Source organism: Callorhinus ursinus, unplaced genomic scaffold (genome assembly GCF_003265705.2).
Source record: "Callorhinus ursinus isolate GAN/ISIS: 27379988/994484 unplaced genomic scaffold, GSC_fseal_2.0 scaffold5, whole genome shotgun sequence".
Lineage (NCBI taxonomy): Eukaryota > Metazoa > Chordata > Mammalia > Carnivora > Otariidae > Callorhinus > Callorhinus ursinus.
In genome coordinates, this window is record NW_027397067.1 from 10,439,314 (window position 1) to 10,456,581 (window position 17,268).

Genomic DNA, 17,268 nt, shown 5'->3' on the forward strand with positions numbered 1-17,268 from the left:
GAAAGATACTGTTAAGAAAATGAGAAAGCAAGCCACAGACTAGAACAGAGCCACAATACGTAAATCTCACTAAGGAACTTGTATCCAGAAGGTATAAGGAACTCTGATAATTCAATAATAAGAAAACAAAACACTTAATAAATAATGCTTTGAATAGTTCCATCGCAAAATACATATATATATGTAATGGGAAATACATATATATATGTAATGGTGTCCCAAAGCAATAAGCCCTTGAAAAAAATGCTCAGTATCATTAGTCATCAGGGTAATCCAAACTAAAGCCACAAGGAAATACCACTATGCATCCACTACAATGGCTGAAATTAAAAAGATTGACTCTACTAAGTGTTGACAAAGATGTGGAGCCCCTGGGACTTCTATACATTCCTGTTAGGCCTACAAAAATGGTACAGACCCTTTGGAGAACAGTTTGGCAGCTCCTTACAAAAAAATGTAACATACATACACTCACCATGATGTAGCAATTGGATTCCCAGGTATTTACCCAAAGAAATGAAAATGTGTGTTCCCACAAAGATTTGTCCTGGAATGTTCAGCACCTTATTCAGAAGAGTCAAAAACTGTCCAAAAAATAGCTGAGTGGATAAACAGATTATGGTATATTTATATAATGGAATGTTATCTGGCAATGACAACAAACGAATTCATGTAACAACATGGTTGAAGCTAAAATAAGATCTGAGCAAAAGCAGTCAGACACCAAAGGGTGAATGCTGCATAATCTCATTTTATGAAATTCTAGAACAGAAAAAACAGTGTCTGATAACAGAAAGCAGATGGGTGCATGCCCCAGATTTGCAGTACAGGTGGAGGGGTTGACTTTATATGAGCAAGAGGGAACCTTTTGGGGCAATGTTCTATATCTTAATACTGGTGGCAATTACATGCTTGTATATGTTTGTAAAAACTCATCCCATTGCACATTTAAAATGGGTGTGCTTTGTACACCTGAAACTAATAGAACACTGTATGTTAACTACAGTGGAATTTTTTTAATTAATTCATCACATGGGTGTGTTTGATTGTTTGTAAATCATACCTCAATAAAGTTGATTTATTTAAGGCATATGTACAGAAACAGAAAAAAATCCAGGAGCACATATATCAGCACATATGTCAGTTCCACCTAGTTGGTAGAATGGTGGTCGATTTTTACTTCCTTTATCTTGATCCTCTGTGTAATCTAGGGTTTCCATTTTTATATATAATATTAGTGATTAAAAAAAGATAAAAGTAAAAATAATATCCCTTCATTAACAAAGAAAAAACTGCGTCTGTGTTTTTCTCATTCCCCATAGTAATTTTCTTATCTCATCATGAGACCACAGACAGGCTTATTCATCCCTTAAGCAGCTCCTAAAACTCAGGCCCCCAGTAATATCTAGTGAATGGAACCGAAATGTTGGATTTACTTTGGTCATCGCCAGTACCAAGACTCCCTGGTCTGCTGCCTCTTGAGAATCATTCAGAACGCCCTCCACCCAATGCTCCTTTTCTGGGCCTCACCTGCTGGCCTCCATCTAGTTTTATATTCCTGAGGGGTGTGTCAAAGGGAATCCAGAGCTGGACAGTAGTTAAAAGAGGTAAAAGCAAATTTAGCCAAGAATTATTGTAATAGGGGAAAAGAAATCTTAGTGTAGAACTATGCTCCACTCCATTGGGATGCCTGGGTGGCTCAGTCGGGTAAGTGTCTGCTTTCTGCTCAGGTCATGATCTCTGGGTCCCTGGATCGAATCCCTCGTCGGGCTCCCTGGTCAGCAGGGAGTCTGCTTCTCCCTCTAACCTTCTGCTTGTTCTCTCTCTCTCTCTCAAATGAATAAATATATATATATATATATATATATACTTTTTAAAGAACTACAAAAAAAAAAATAATAAAGAACTACACTCAACTCCAGATACAGCAAGGAAAAGTGGGCCTTTATAGCCAAGGAGCAGGGTGAAAAGTACTAAGAAGAAATAGGAGGTGGGGGGGAGGGGGGTTCTGGTTAAACCAATTTGGCAGGATTCTTGCAGAAGGCAGGCAGAAGGACCGGATAATCACCTGGGGGTGGTGGAGGGTGAGGAATTTGATCAGATATGAGGGGAGATCAGCTACTGAGGGCAGGAGATTCTCACTAAACTGACTTAGCAGGATTCTTTTTGCTCTTGAGGTCAAGGCCCAAGGACAGGACCCAGTTCAAATAGGTCTTAAAGGAGCCTGACATAAGTTGGGTCTTTGTCACATGCCTTTTCTCTTCCCATTTCAAATTGCCTGCCCTGTGTGGGAAGGTCCTCCTTCCCTGTAAGACCGGGGCAGGTAACAACCCCTGGAGGGGTGTTATGGACTGCAAAGACAACTCCCTCTCCCAGAGTTGGCCTGTTGGCCTTTCCAGGGCCCTGCGTGTGCTCCTTGCTGGTGAGAGAGCTTCTCCTTCTTCACGAGGTACTGATACATGCTTCCTTGGAAGAGCCTCAAATCTGGGGGGGCCCCCTTTGTGCAGTTTTCCCTCCTGTTCCACCCATTGATTCCTTGAAATCTTTCTTTCTTTTTTGGCTAGCATCTGCCATTGTCTTTTGATCCTAGGAGGCATTCCTTCCCCTGCCTAGAAAGTCAGAAGATAGAGAAGCATTACCTAATCCTTGTCACTTCCTCATTCCTCTGGCATTGTGGGCCTTTGGTGTGTGCCTCCTCCAAGAAAGATAAAGAAAATACCTAGTCTATCCTGTATAGCACAGGAGGCTCCTTTGGGCCAGGGTGACAGGCCTGATAAATTGAATCAGGGACCATGGGTGTATTCCCAGGCAGAGAAAGGAAACTTCCTACACCCTGGGAAGCCAGCCAGATAGCAGGCAGCAAGCTGGCGAAGGTTCCCTGTATGTGTTACCATCTTGCTTTACAGTGCCTCCTCTAAAGCTATTTTTCATCAGAGGCTTTTACCTATCATGTCAATGGACCATAAGGAATGGCCCAGAAGGTGCACTTTCAGGGAATGTAGTCAAGAGACTTGCACTCCTGCCTAGCTGTGCTTCTGCTCCCCGGATGGGGTAGGGGGCACCGCAGAGGAGACAAAGTCCTGGTGGCACTGAGCTCCTGGTGCAGGCAGGACTGTGACAACTTCCGGGCCATAGAAACTCTGGTCCATGTGCCTGCGAAGTCTCCCAGACCTGTGTAGGTGTATAGTTACATGGATTCTATGTCTCCCCCAGTACAACGCACTGCCTTCCTGACTCTGAGTATGTGCTTGTGTGTAGAAGGAAGACAAGAAAACATAATAATCTCTACAGGACTCATATAGTGGCATAGAGATTAGTTGCTAAATGACATTCAGTTACTTTAGTTCTTATAGAAAAGGATAAACCTGAATTTAATTCTCATGGGAAAACGTGTGGTATTTGAAAGGCTGCAAGCCTCGCAAGGGCACTGTCATATTCAATATTTGAGAAGAGCATCTATAAATGATGAAACAGGCTCTTTGAATGGTGGGGAAACACACCCTCTCGTCCTGGCTCGGTATTCTCCATGAATGAATGTTCATTGCTGAACAGAGGGTTAATGGCAATGGGATACAGCATAACCAAAGTATTATGCCAAGTTCAGATCCGAAGGTTTGGGAAATACAAGCTTCCCCCTTTTCCCTGCATCTTTCTTATTACATTTAAAGAGAGGGCTTTGCAACATGCCCTGTCTATCAGTGGAACATGCAACACAAAGAGCATTCAACTTTAATAGTTGCTCACTAGAACCCTGAGAATCTATGTGAGCTCTTCCCCTTTCAGCTCAATGCTCTTTTGTTTGCGTGACAAAAAGGCACAGGCACCTTCATTAAGTGTGACCAATAAGATGACCCTGTGTAGGTTCTTAATTAGGTATAAGATTGAAGAGTATATTAATCCATATGAAAGTTACCATTTTTGCCTGCCATATATGGCATTAGTAATTGAATAAAATGTTTTGGAGTCATAATCTTCAGTTACATGAGAACAGGAAATTCATTTTTTCTAAAAAGGAGAGAAATGGAGAAGGATAAATTTTAAAATGCAAAAAAATATTTTGAAATGAGTGTTTGCTGACAAAAAGTCTTCTTTGCATTCTGGTAAAGCAGACTCACAGTAAAGTTGGTTCTCCAGATAGATAGGAATGTCATGACATGAAAGTAAAATCAAAATCAAGATATATGTATAATTTGCCAACTTTCCTATTTTGGTTTGAATCTATTTATTTGGGAGAGAGGCTAAAATACAGTAAGGTGTTCTTCAGCAGTCTTCTCTAAGAAACAAAAACAAAATCGTGCTTTTGAAATATTATAGTTCATGTATTTCTGAAAATACCGAAGAATATTTGCATTTGTTCATTAAAATAATGAGATAAATAGGTTTGATATGTTGACAACTTAAATGTGTAATTTTCATTTTCATCAAATTTATGTCTTCATTCTGAGTGTATAATAAGTAGTTATTTTGGGATTGATTGGCACTCATTATTAGGAAGGGGAAGGTAAGATAGGGCTTAGCAGTCTTAGGACTATGACAGTCTGTTATCTTTGCCCAGAAAAAAGTTGTCATCGTTGGTCTAGCCTTAAATAATACTACTTTGCACAGATTTTTTTGTTTTTTTCCTGGAAGGACCTGTCCAGCTCCAGGATTCTGTAATTTTACAAACCAATTAAATTATACTATTGGTGGAACAGAACAGTTACTCTGAATGTTCTGTGTTATTCTCTACAGTTCACACTTTTCTGCCTACTGGGATTTTAAAGATAGTGAGCATTATTGTGATCTCTACCAAATTTCTAAGTGACTGAGAAATAAGATGATGGAAGAAGGCAGTTGAAGACTAGGGCATGACTGGAGAATGGGGCTCAGACAAAAGGATTCCATCATAGGGGACCTAAAATTCATCCAGGGCAGCTTGGGACAAAGAACAATGTGGGAGCAGAACAGGCCTGCCCCTCACCTCTCCCTTGCATTTCTCTTTCCCACTGAGCCTTCCCCTAGAGGGGTAATCAAAGAGAATGCTTATTCCTTATAGGCAACAAATCCCAAATGAAAGTGGCTAGGCTAACATGCTCAGATTCTCCTTCCAAAATCACTACATGGGTCACTCCACGTGTCTAGGAATGGAATGGTTAATACACCCAGAGATGCGCGGATGTTTTTCCATCTAGAAGGGCACATTAGGATGGAATCATCTTTAATCCTCTTGTTCTAGATCCAGGGTTGGGGGGGGTCTGTGACTGTAGCATTTTTATTGTCCAATCCAAGAAAGACAGGTAGGTTTTATCCTGCAGGATACATCCAAATGCTGTGACAATCTTCCTGGAGCACTGGCTGGTCAGGACAGTGTGGACATATGTATCCTCCGTGGTAAAGAATATCACAATGGATTAGTATCAACGGCTGTGGACAGGCAAGGGAAAGCGAGTCACCCATTTCCCAGTCCTAAACCCTGGGGCCTATGAATGGGGCTCTTGGAAATCAGGAATCATCCAAGGAGAGGAGGAGAAGTTGCATTATCTGGATAAAAAAAAAAGTCCCACTCTTGTGATTGTTCCCCAAGGAGCATTTATATATACATATAACACTCACAGGCATCCCTCTTGCCTCCTGGATAAAGGTCAAGTGCTCTGCTTCTACACCCCTGTTTTCTCCCATGTTCCTCCCATGACTCTTCTGTGTCAATCAACAAGGACTCTGTCTCTACTACCATAAAAATAGATTAACCAACCTGGCAGAAATTTCCAGCTCTTCCCTGTAATGCATGTTTAGGAATTAAGTAATTGTGTGCTATGGTCTGATCATTTATGTGCCCTCAAAATTCATATGCTAGTACTAGGAGGTGGGGGCTTTGAGATGTGATTAGATCATGAAGCTGTAAACCTCATGAATGGCGTTCTTCTTTTTAGAAAAGAGACCCCCACAGCTTAAAGAGCTCATGGGCTCCCAACAGACTTTGAATGAGCCAAAACTTTATGTGTTAAACCCCTGAGATTTCTGTATATTTGTTATTATGGATTCTTTGAAAAGGATCCTCTGATTGAAAATGTGAACCTGAGTCCCTAAAATCCTTAATCAAAAAGTGAGGCATATTTTATTGGTCAGTCTAGAAAATTCTTTCTGCAACTGAGGATCCTACATTCACCATCCTATAATGTAGGATTCCCACAGAGACCCCCTGTCACTTCCACTGTGTGAGGACCCAGCAAGGAGGTTCACAATGAACCAGGAAAGGACTCTTACTAGAATGCAACCATACTGGTGCCTTGATCTTGGACTTCCAGCCTCCAGAACGGTGAGAAATACACTTCTGTTATTTATAAGCCACCCTGCCTATGGTATTTTTGTTATAGCAGCTCAGACGTGCTAAGACACCGAATCCTTTGAAATTGAATACGTGTGCAGTTTGGGGGGAGAGGATTCCTGGCTTTCATTAGACTTTCCAAAAGATCTGGGCCCCAAAAGATAAACATTCTGCTCTTCACAGTCCCTGGCACAGATCATAGACAGAGAACAGCAGGCTTTTCTAAAAAAAGGATCGTCATAAATCCTTTCACCGGGACCACTTTCGCCTTTAGAAACATGTCAAAAGTGTCATGTCACAGGAGGAGAAGGGAGATATTTTGCATCTTCTGATAGCTTGGCAGTGCCCCTTCACCTTGTGTGGCTACAATCCTTGCTTCAATATCACCACCTATCACTGCTATAGTGATAGATCCAACTCTGTTCACATTCCTACAAACACCACCAATCCCAGAGCCTGGCTTTTGGAAATATTCAGTGGCCCTGTTCACTGGGAATTCCTTAATTCTGCTTTTATCTCAATCAACCCAGTTGAGCCCTTCTTAAGTCTGCTTTTATCTCAATCAACCCAGTTGAGCACTTTTCCCAGTGGATGACTTAGGGACTGGGTGAATTAGGGTGCTACTGTATTTCCGCCAGAACTGTTCAAGTGCTGGGCATGGAGTAGACACAGAAGAGAATTCTGGCTGAGATAGAGTCCATAGTACCTTCAAGTAGGTCTGAAATGCCTGCTCTGCAGGCATTTGCCATTGCTCATGGATGCCATTTTTAACAAAGGGAAGAAAGGAAACCACTGTTTACGCAAGTTCTCCACTATTTTGGAACTGCAGAAAATTCCCAGACTGGTCCTCTACTGGGCTGCTTTTTCCAAATGTCTTTTCAAAACTTGGTCTGTAAAGGCAATAACTAAGTTCTCGGCGAGAGCTTAAATCTGTCCTTTTCTCTTCCTAAGTTTCTAAGATTTCTTATTTTCTACTGAGATAGAAGGGTTGCTGGAAGAACTCTTACTAAAATGCTTTTCACTTCTTTGTATTATACAATCCGAACTTGAAAATGGACAAAAGTTGTTTATGGAAAGTTAAAAACAAAGGAAGACAAAACAAAAACCCAGTTTCTTAGATCTCCAGTTGGTGAAGCCCAGACGTTGGCAACTTTCTTTGATCTTTCACTTTATTTTTTTTAAAGATTTTATTTATTTATTTGACAGGGAGAGACACAGTGAGAGAGGGAACACAAGCAGGGGGAGTGGGAGAGGGAGAAGCAGGCTTCCTGCTGAACAGGGAGCCCGATGCGGGGCTTGATCCCAGGACCCTGGGACCATGACCTGAGCCGAAGGCAGGCGCTTAACGACTGAGCCACACAGGTGCCCTTTCATTTTAAAAACTTAATTGTGGAAAAATAAGGAAAAAAATATTCCATTCCATTTGAATTTGAGAGAAATGTTGGTAAAAAGTGAGAAGGGTATATAAATTTGAAAGTTGATTCAAACTGTTCCCCCAGATTCTTTTTTCCTCTTACTTTCTTACTTTCTTACTGAAGTGAGAGATTTATCTATTTTCACCGAGAGCCAAATCTTAGTTTATAAGGGGCATATGCTGAAATGTTCATTCATGGTTTTCTTCTCCATTTGTCTTTCTTCTACCTTTTCCTCTTTCTCGTCCTTTGGTTCCCCTCTGACCAACTCCACCCATGTCCAAATTATTTAGTTCCTAAATTATTTAGTCATTATGATTTTTCCTCAGTGCCCAGCCATCTTACAAGTATTTTAGAGGTACTCACCAAGCTTCCGTCAGCCTCAGCCAAGAAAGAAGGACAATGAACTCCTCTCTCTTGCATCTCATGGACAGGGAAAGAATTCCTCCCATCCACACTCCAGAAGAACAAGGCTGCTTCTATGCTCATTCTAAAAAAAAAGGTGCAAGGAACTTACTCTAGTTAAAGGTGGGAGAGACAAACTCAATCTTGTCACCCAGAACTGGTAGCCTCCATGGAGGTTTCTCTTTACTCAGAACCACCCTCCCTCCACACACAACACCCCCTGGGCAAACCCCGACCCCCACTTGGACTAATGATTTGGGATTTAGAATGTTCTGGGGGAGTATCATCTACAATACATCCTCAGGAATGCACCTAGTAATAACTTCTTCATCCCAAGGAAGCAAGTCAGGCACAGTTGAACTTGGCAAGTTTTCAAATCAAAATTCCCTTACTCTAGATGAAGTCTCCAAAATTACACTGAATCAACTTCATGAATTTTCACCTACAGATGTGTCAGATTCTCTTGTTTCAAATCATGCTATTCAAAAAAGTAATTTGGATTTCTTAATTAGGTAGAGTAGGTAATAAATTAATTTGCTTAATTGCAAATGTTTTATCAGTTTGCTTAGTTATGCTAAAAATGCTAGAGATATCAGTAGGTTAAAGAAATGCTTCTCTTCTGTTTTCATTTCAGTGGTTTAGTAGAAAAGAAAAATCAGTTGAGAGATCTTGAATTACACTCAAACAACAGAAAAAAAGAACATTTTCAAGGGATTTCTTAGTAGAAATGTTGATGTACTGGTTCTCAGTTAAGAAGAATCCATTTATGAAAATATGTTTAAGGGTCTATGAAACATCATTAAATTTAGAAGAATACTCAGGTGAAATCGAAGTAGCAGATTGCAACATCTAGCTTCATTTATATGATTGTTATTGTGCTGATCTTCAAATCAATATTTCTACAAAAAGAGGAAAGAAGTTTCCCTGAGTTATAACATGTTCTTAGGACTTACTCTCTATTTTCTTCTCCAGATGCCATTTCCAAACCCACGTAAAGTGGATAATGACAAAGTCAGTTAGTCACAAGACTTCCTATTACTATGCCTGCTGTTTGATGTTACAGTTTTAAATTCCTCTTCCAAAGTTACTTTGTACTAATCCTGAATTTGATGCATTTAAAGATGATGCAATTTTAAAATGGATCCCAATAACTCAACCTGACTAGTATCTCACCAAATAACATTTTTCAACCTAAAGAGACATTTCTATAGTCTGGTGAAGTTCTGGGATTGAAATATAAAGATATGCCCTAAGTCTGATCTTATAAGGGGGATACTACAAACACACTCTGCAGATCTTCACTTGAATTTACAAAACTTTCCCAGGAAACTTTGGGTAGTTCAGTGTAATTCTGGAGCTTCCATGGTTCCCTGACCTACAGCTCAAGTTCAGGTTAATGAAAGTCCTTAAAGAATACTCCATTTTAGAAATCTTTCTAGGAAACAGGAAAATAATGAATGACCTCCAAGTGGGCTAACTGACCGCTAATATGGTTGTCACCATATTCAGAACTCAGACACAGTTGTAGAGTTTTCCAAATAAATAATTATAAATCCACCACCATGAAGATCTGATATGCTAGGCTAAATCAAAGAATAACAGTATATAAAAGCCTGCATTTGTGCATATATATTCTTTTCATTTACAAACTGAATCAAAAAGTAACTTGGTTTTGTGGGTCATTATTGCTTGATGTCCATTCTTTAAGAGCATACTCAATGGCTCCTTAATACTTTGATAAAGTTACTGTACTCAATGGCAAGATTGTGTAGGTATATGTGGATGCTTTGTAAATCTATCTAAGTTTCTCTGGTTAATAAGCTTTAAGGGTAGCATACTCATTAAGCTTATTCTGCTCAATATCAACATTGACGTCAAGGTATTGAAAGGCTTTATTCTTTAAAATCATAGACCCTGAGAACTTAGTGTTTACAATCATATCAGGGACTAGAGCAGAATAAACAAACCGTACACTGAGCTCAGTCAGAACACTGAGCATGGTAACGCAGCCCCACTTGAGTCTGGGAGCAATGAAATTATTTTTCTTCTCTGATAGAGCCAGTCATAATCTTCCTGCTTCCGTTAGAACTAGTCAAAACCCTACTCATTTACCCAACATGATATATGTAAGATCCACTGATCGACTGCTGAGGCTCTGTTTCCACATACATGTCTTTCTTTCCCAGGAAGTGTAATAAATTCAGTTTTATCTTATAGTCGCTTTCATATCCTTATTAACACTTGTTCTGTGAAATATATTTGCTTGGTCAGACTTGGATGTGTTTCTATTTGCCATGCAGACAAAACACTTGGAGCACAAAAACATCTTAATACTGGTTTGCTCTTAAGCCAGTCTCTTAGACCTGTCTGAACCATTGATCAAATATAAAGGTTCATATTCATAGGACTGGTGTTAGGACTAAATGGATTTTTTAAAAAGCAAAAACATTTTGTAAATTAAAAAGTGTTTATAAATGTTATTATTATAATAGTATGTAGATGTATTTATTACACTCTTCCTTCGATCCCATCACAAAGAGAAAGAAAAAGTAATACTGCAGTAAAGGACTTTGTGAAAACACTTAGGGATTTAAGATTCTTCCTTATCACTTTTGAAGAAGATGCTGTTTTTCAAGACCCTGACATTCATTAACTTGGAAAAAGGATATACAAGAAAAAAATACGTAACCCTTGAAAACTACCAATTTAAAAGCATTGTTCACTACCTACATTACCTGCCCACATCGTACTAGATGTTGGAGTGGATATATAAATATGCATACAAGACAGCTCCTAATCTCAAATAACATACAAATGATTTAAGCAGATAAAACCGATGCATACGAAATAGAGAATAATGTAATACTAAATGCCATGATCCAGACTAAAATGCAATGTGAGTTTTAATAAACTATTATAAGTTTAAAAAAAATTAGCATTCTTTGGCACTCTTTTAAAACAGGAGAATCTCAGTAAGAAAGAAAGAAATCCATCACACTAAAAAAAAATAACTCATGAATCAGCCTGAAGGTATTATGAACCTAAAGGTATTATCAGTTACATACTGTAGAAAATAACACTCTTGGTTTATTTTATAATTATTTTTGTCTTTAAAAAATCATTGATATAGGGGTGCCTGGGTGGCTCAGTCAGTTAAGAGTCTGCTTTCGGCTCAGGTCATGATCCCAGGAGACTGGGATCGAGCCCTGAGTCAAGCTCCCTGCTCAGTGAGGAGTATGCCTGTCCCTCTCCCTTTCCCCCTCCCCCCTGCTCTTGATTTCTCTCTCTCTCTCTCTCTCTCAAATAAACAAAAATCTGAAAAAAATCATTGATAGAGCTCATAAAGTACTCTTTGAGAAAGAAAATCTAACTGATTTGTTGACAAAAAAAAGGAAGGAATGAAACAGGAAAAAATATTGGGGACTAACAGCATTACATCATTACCTATCTTCTATAGTTACCTTAAAAATCATGTTGGGGTGCCTGGGTGGCTCAGTCATTAAGCGTCTGCCTTCAGCTCAGGCTGTGATCCCAGGGTCCTGGGATGGAGCCCCGCATTGGTTTCCCTGCACGGCGGAAGCCTGCTTCCACCTCTACCACTCCCCCTGCTTGTGTTCCCTCTCTCACTCTCTCTCTCTCTGTCAAATAAATAAATAAAATCTCCACACACACACACAAAAAATCATGTTAAACCCAGATTCCTTGTCCTAGAACCTAGAACTATTAAATCATAATCACTGGGGAATGGGGGAGTAGTTCCCATCTATCTGAAGACTTAGCAAGTACTGGGGATTCTGATGCAGTTACTCTAGGGAAAACCCATAGAGAAACACTGCTTAAGAAGTAAAATCATTTATAGAGGACGTGGCGTCTTATCACTTAAAACATTTTTTGTTTATAAGTTAGAAAAACTGTTTTATTTAGTGAATATAATTAGAAGGCTTTTTCAACTTACAGAGAGTGTATGTGTATATATATATACATATATATATATATACACACATATATCTTTCTTAAACACATACATAACATTTGTAAATGTTCACCACATTCAATATCGTATAAGCTACAATGTGGGTCTCTAACAAAATGGAAAGAAAACTTAAAAAAAATTTAAAGTATGTTTGGAAAATTTTAATTTTACTTTTAAATAATTAATTTATTACAGGCTATATCTTAAGGGTAAATAGAATGTATCCAGAATGAATGAAAATACTATATATCGAAAATTGCAGGACATAGCTTAAGCAGTACTTAAAGATAAATTTATAGCCATAAATTCTTACCTTAGTAAAAGAGAAAGTTGAAATGTAATGAGCCAAATGTCAAAACTAAGACAGAGAAAAACATAAATTATTGGTCCCAAGAAAATGAAAGTAATCAGATAATAAAAATAAGAACAGAAATTAAAGAACACAGCAACCATACCATAACGAAGATCAAGAAAGTCAAAAATCGGTTTTTTGAAAAGACTACAATAAAATAGACAAAAATCTCTGCTGAAATTAATCAAGACAAAAAAAGACGGTGTGTACACAGACACAGTTAACAGTGAAAACAGGATACAACACAGATAAATCATAGATTAAAAAGATAATGACACAATAATATGGATGGCTTTTTACCTATTATATTTTAAAACTTGGCTAAAATACATCGTGGAAAAGATCATTAAACAAAATTGGTTAAAGGAGAAATACACAACCTAGACAGCCCTATATTGTTTAACAAAACTGAATCAGTAACAATCTTCACACAAAGAAAATATAGAATTTGGTTGTTTTGTGAAGTATTTCAATTTTTTACAAAATCATCCAAATAAAAGAGAAAAGGGGAGCACTCTGAATCTCATTTCATAAGACTAAAATTATCTTGATGCTAAATGTATATAAGAAAAGCAAATAAAGAGGCACCTGGGTGGCTCAGTCGTTAAGTGTCCGCCTTTGGCTCAGGTCATGATCCCAGGGTCCTGGGATTGAGCCCTGCATCGGACTCCCTGCTCTGCGGGGAGCCCGCTTCTCCCTCTCCTCCCTGCTTGTACTCTCTCACTGTCTCTCCTTCCCTCTCTCTCAAATAAATAAATAAAATATTTAAAAAAGAAAAGAAAAGAAAAATTAAATTATAAGCCAATTCACTCATGTGCATAGACTCGGGAATATCCTTTAGCTAAATTAATCCAAGCAGTATAGGTGAAAGTATAATCGATCATATCAAAATGCTATCTTTCAGGAATTCAAGGTTAGTTTGGCGTTAGAAAATTTATTCAAATAATTCAGCACATTAGTAGATTAAGAGAGCAAAAACAGATAATATTCTCAGTAGATTCAGAAAAAAATTATTTGATAAAACTCAAAACCTATTTATAATAAAATTTAAACTCTTAGCAAATTAGAAATAGAAGATAATATGCACTGATAATTTACAACAAATATACTAATGATCAAAAGATAGCAATCAGGAACAAAACAGTGATGTCTTATACTATCATTTCCAACAAACATTGTTGTTTGTTGTCTCTTCATACACTGTACAAGAGACTTCCAAATGTCACCACAGCCATAGTGCCGAACACCAAGTGTCACCTGATGCAGAGTTCACCTGTCTTCTGTCGGAGATGCTTTTCATACCACAGCCTCCCAGATAGTAACTCAAGTTTATAAGCATTTAATGGCAAGCATCAGTTCAAAAAGATCTCTGTGCATTTAAGCTGAACGAAGTCTTTACAGAATCAAGGACACCTGAGGCATGACATGATTCCTTTTTTTTTTTTTTTAAGATTTTTCCTTTATTTATTTTTGTGAGACAGAGAGAGAGAGAGAGAGCACGCACACAAGTAGGGGAGTGGCAGAGGGAGAAACAGGCTCGCCGCTGAGCAGGGAGCTGGATGCAGGACTGGATCCTACATGACCTGAGCTGAAGGCAGACTCTTAACTGACTGAGCCACCCAGGCCCTCATGACATGCTTCTTCAACAGAAGTTAAGGGGTGACCTGCCATCACTGATCAAGGTAGAGGCTCATAAAATTCCCACAATTGTAAAATCTGTGAGATCCAAATGATCCCAACTGGGGATATCCTTTATTCATTGTGCTTATCTAAGAAACTCTTCATCAGCAGCCTCTCGCAGCTCTCCATTTCTGATTTCTGAAGACAAGGAATCCTGTTGTTCTGTAACAAGTTATCACAAATATGGTGGATTAAAACAACAGAAATTTATTCTTCCATAGCTCTAGAGTCTAGAAGTCCGAAATAATTTTCACTGGGCCAAAATCAAGATGTCAGCAAAGACTTGCTCCCTTCAGAGGCTCTGGGGAAATACTCTTCCTTGCCTCCTCCAGCTTCTGGTGGCTGCTGACATTCCTTGCTTGAGCTGCATCACTCCCATATTTGTCTCATGGTCACATTGCTTTCCATCTTCTGGGTGTGTCATCCGCCTCTGCCTGTCTCTTAGAAAGACACTTGAGATTGAATTTAGGGCCCACCTGGATAGTCTCAGATAATCTCCCCATGTCAGGATCCCTAACTTAATCATACGTGCAAACAGTCTTTTCTCATATAAGGTAACACTTGCACGTTCCAGGAATTAGGAACTGATATATCTGGGTAGCCATTATTTAGCCCAAGACACAAAGTGACCCAACATCATGAAGTGCAGCTGGAGGCCCTGACCAGTAGCAGTCTCTATATAGCCTGGCAGGACTCCACTGGGCTTTACCTAGGATGGCTACCCTCAAACAGGTGGCAATATTAGGTTCTGCCTTTGCAGGCCAAGAAATGATAATGCCTGTGGCTGCCATCATAGCAATATGTAGCCACAAACTTGCAGTTGCTGCTGGAATAGATATAAGATACTTATTTTCATTTAACAGCACATCCCTACGCTCAAAATTAAGAGACACTTGCCCACTGACTAGCACAGACCTTGATATATAACAAAAAGCCACTAAGTAGATGTTTAGCTGAGCCAAAAATACCATAAAGAAATTTATCAAAGAGATAAGATCTGAAGATAATGTTCCTTTATTACAGTAAAAGCTGTAGAAAGCATACCAGAATATTTGTGCTTTAGCAAGGGTTTTTTGGTTGCAAGGGACAGAGATCTACTCAAGAAAAGAGGACTGCAGTGGGGTTATTGTAAGAATGTACATAGTGTACACAATTGGACCCAAAGCTGTTCCTCTTTATCGCTTTCTCAGACCCCATTCATTTGCCTATGCTTCTTTACAGTCACTGTGCTTTTCTCCAGATATACCCACTTACTCCTGACTTCGGTTTGAGTGCGGCCCATGATGGCTACCCCATTCAGTTTGTCTCTCAAGGAGCTTTTGGGCCTCTTCTTTCTGAGTGCTTTACTTCAAAAAACAAAATATCTGATTTCTCCAGCTTTTGTGGAACTGGAGCTACAATCAGATGTTATGGATTGGCTGACCTTGAAGTCCTTGTCAACCCCCATCCAAGGGCAGAGTGGGCAAAGGATTAAGGCAGGGCTGTGTACTAAAAAACACACCACCTGGGGTAGAGGGGCTGTGTGAGGATACATCTTCCCAACCTAAACTTTAGGCACCCAAAACTATATCAACCACAATCTTCTGTCGGAGATCTAGATCATTAAAATTCAAATGACTCCTCATGAAGCCAGCATAAATGTAAAGGTTAAAAATCTTAAAAAGCAAAATATACCATCTGGTTGTTATATTATAGGCATTTACTGGGGAATGGATTTTTTAAATATAAGTATGCTCAAAATCTAATGTCACATTCACAGTATTTCACTCTTCTCTCTCTTCAGCTGTACTGTTTCTAAACCTCCAAAAAATTTACTAAAAGTTCTCTTACCTGCAGTCTTACCTTCCAATTTCTCTCTATTTCCCCTCTGTCCTCACTGACCTCTAAAAGGATAGCTCTGTTCCGTGGGACTTAGATCCGAAAGAAGGGACACTCTTTACCCCTTACCTAGCCATTTCTAAGATGCCTTGCTTTCTGCTTTATGGGAAGACAATTCTTAAATACCGAAGAAATGAGCAAAAAGAGAAACCAGCCTAGAGTTAAAAATCCCAAACCAGACCAGCACTAAAGAGCTTGCCCTGCTCTGTCCTGAAAAATGTGATGTCAATTGTAGTGAAGATCTACTTAGAGATGTCCAGCTTTATATATTGAGTCCCTCTATGAATTGAGAATGGTGCAAAGCACTGAGTTAGGGCAGGACAGCCCTAGACTTGAAGAACTCCCCCTGGCAACTGAAAGAGACAGGGACCAAATGATCACAATCTAACATTCAGGTAGAAAAAAAGGTTTGTAGTTAGTGACAACTGGAAGGATCTGGAAACAGAGTCTCGGGTGTTCAGGAAAGGTTTCACCACGCTAGTATCATGTTTAGTATATGAAGCATATGGAAGAATTCCCCAGGCAGACAAGAGAGAAGAGGGCAATGGTGGTACAAAGATAAGTATGTGCAGAAGTGTCTACTTGTATAAATACACGGAAGCCTAGTGGTGCCAAACACAGTGGCTGGAATTTTCAGAATTCGTGACAAGACAAGGGTAAGAAGTGAGACAAGAAGCATAAACTGAAGCAACATGGTGAAGGACCTGGATTGTCCTTGGAAAAATATGGATTTACCCCTAGGTCACTGGAAGACACAGAAGGGTTTGAGATAGAAGAGAAAGATGACCAGAGTTGGGTTTGGCAAGGCAAGGGCAAGAGTAAGTTAAACATGGGGAAGGCTCTTCTGGTGAGAAATCATTTGGGACACCTTCGTAACAATCCAAGTGAGGACTTAAGGAGGTCTGAAACAAGGCTCAGAAATGATAGGAGGGGGGACATTTCAAAGGTGGGGTCCACTGGAGTATTCACACTGAGTGAGAAGAGAACTTGGACATCTTCCATCAGGCTTCAATCCGAGCTTACTGGCTTGATTCAAAAGTGTGGACAATGCTCTTAGCTGAACTACTCGTGAGAGAAAGATCAGAGTTGGGATAGTTTTGGAAAATTTGGGTTGAGAAAGGGCCTGGGTGGGGACGGGGACAGGAATGTACCAATGGTGAACTTCAAAGGATTGAGTAACATTTAAATCCGGCAAAACAACTCCGGGAGGACATGAAAAACCACTGAATTGTACACTTGAAATGGGTGAGTTTTATGGTATTTA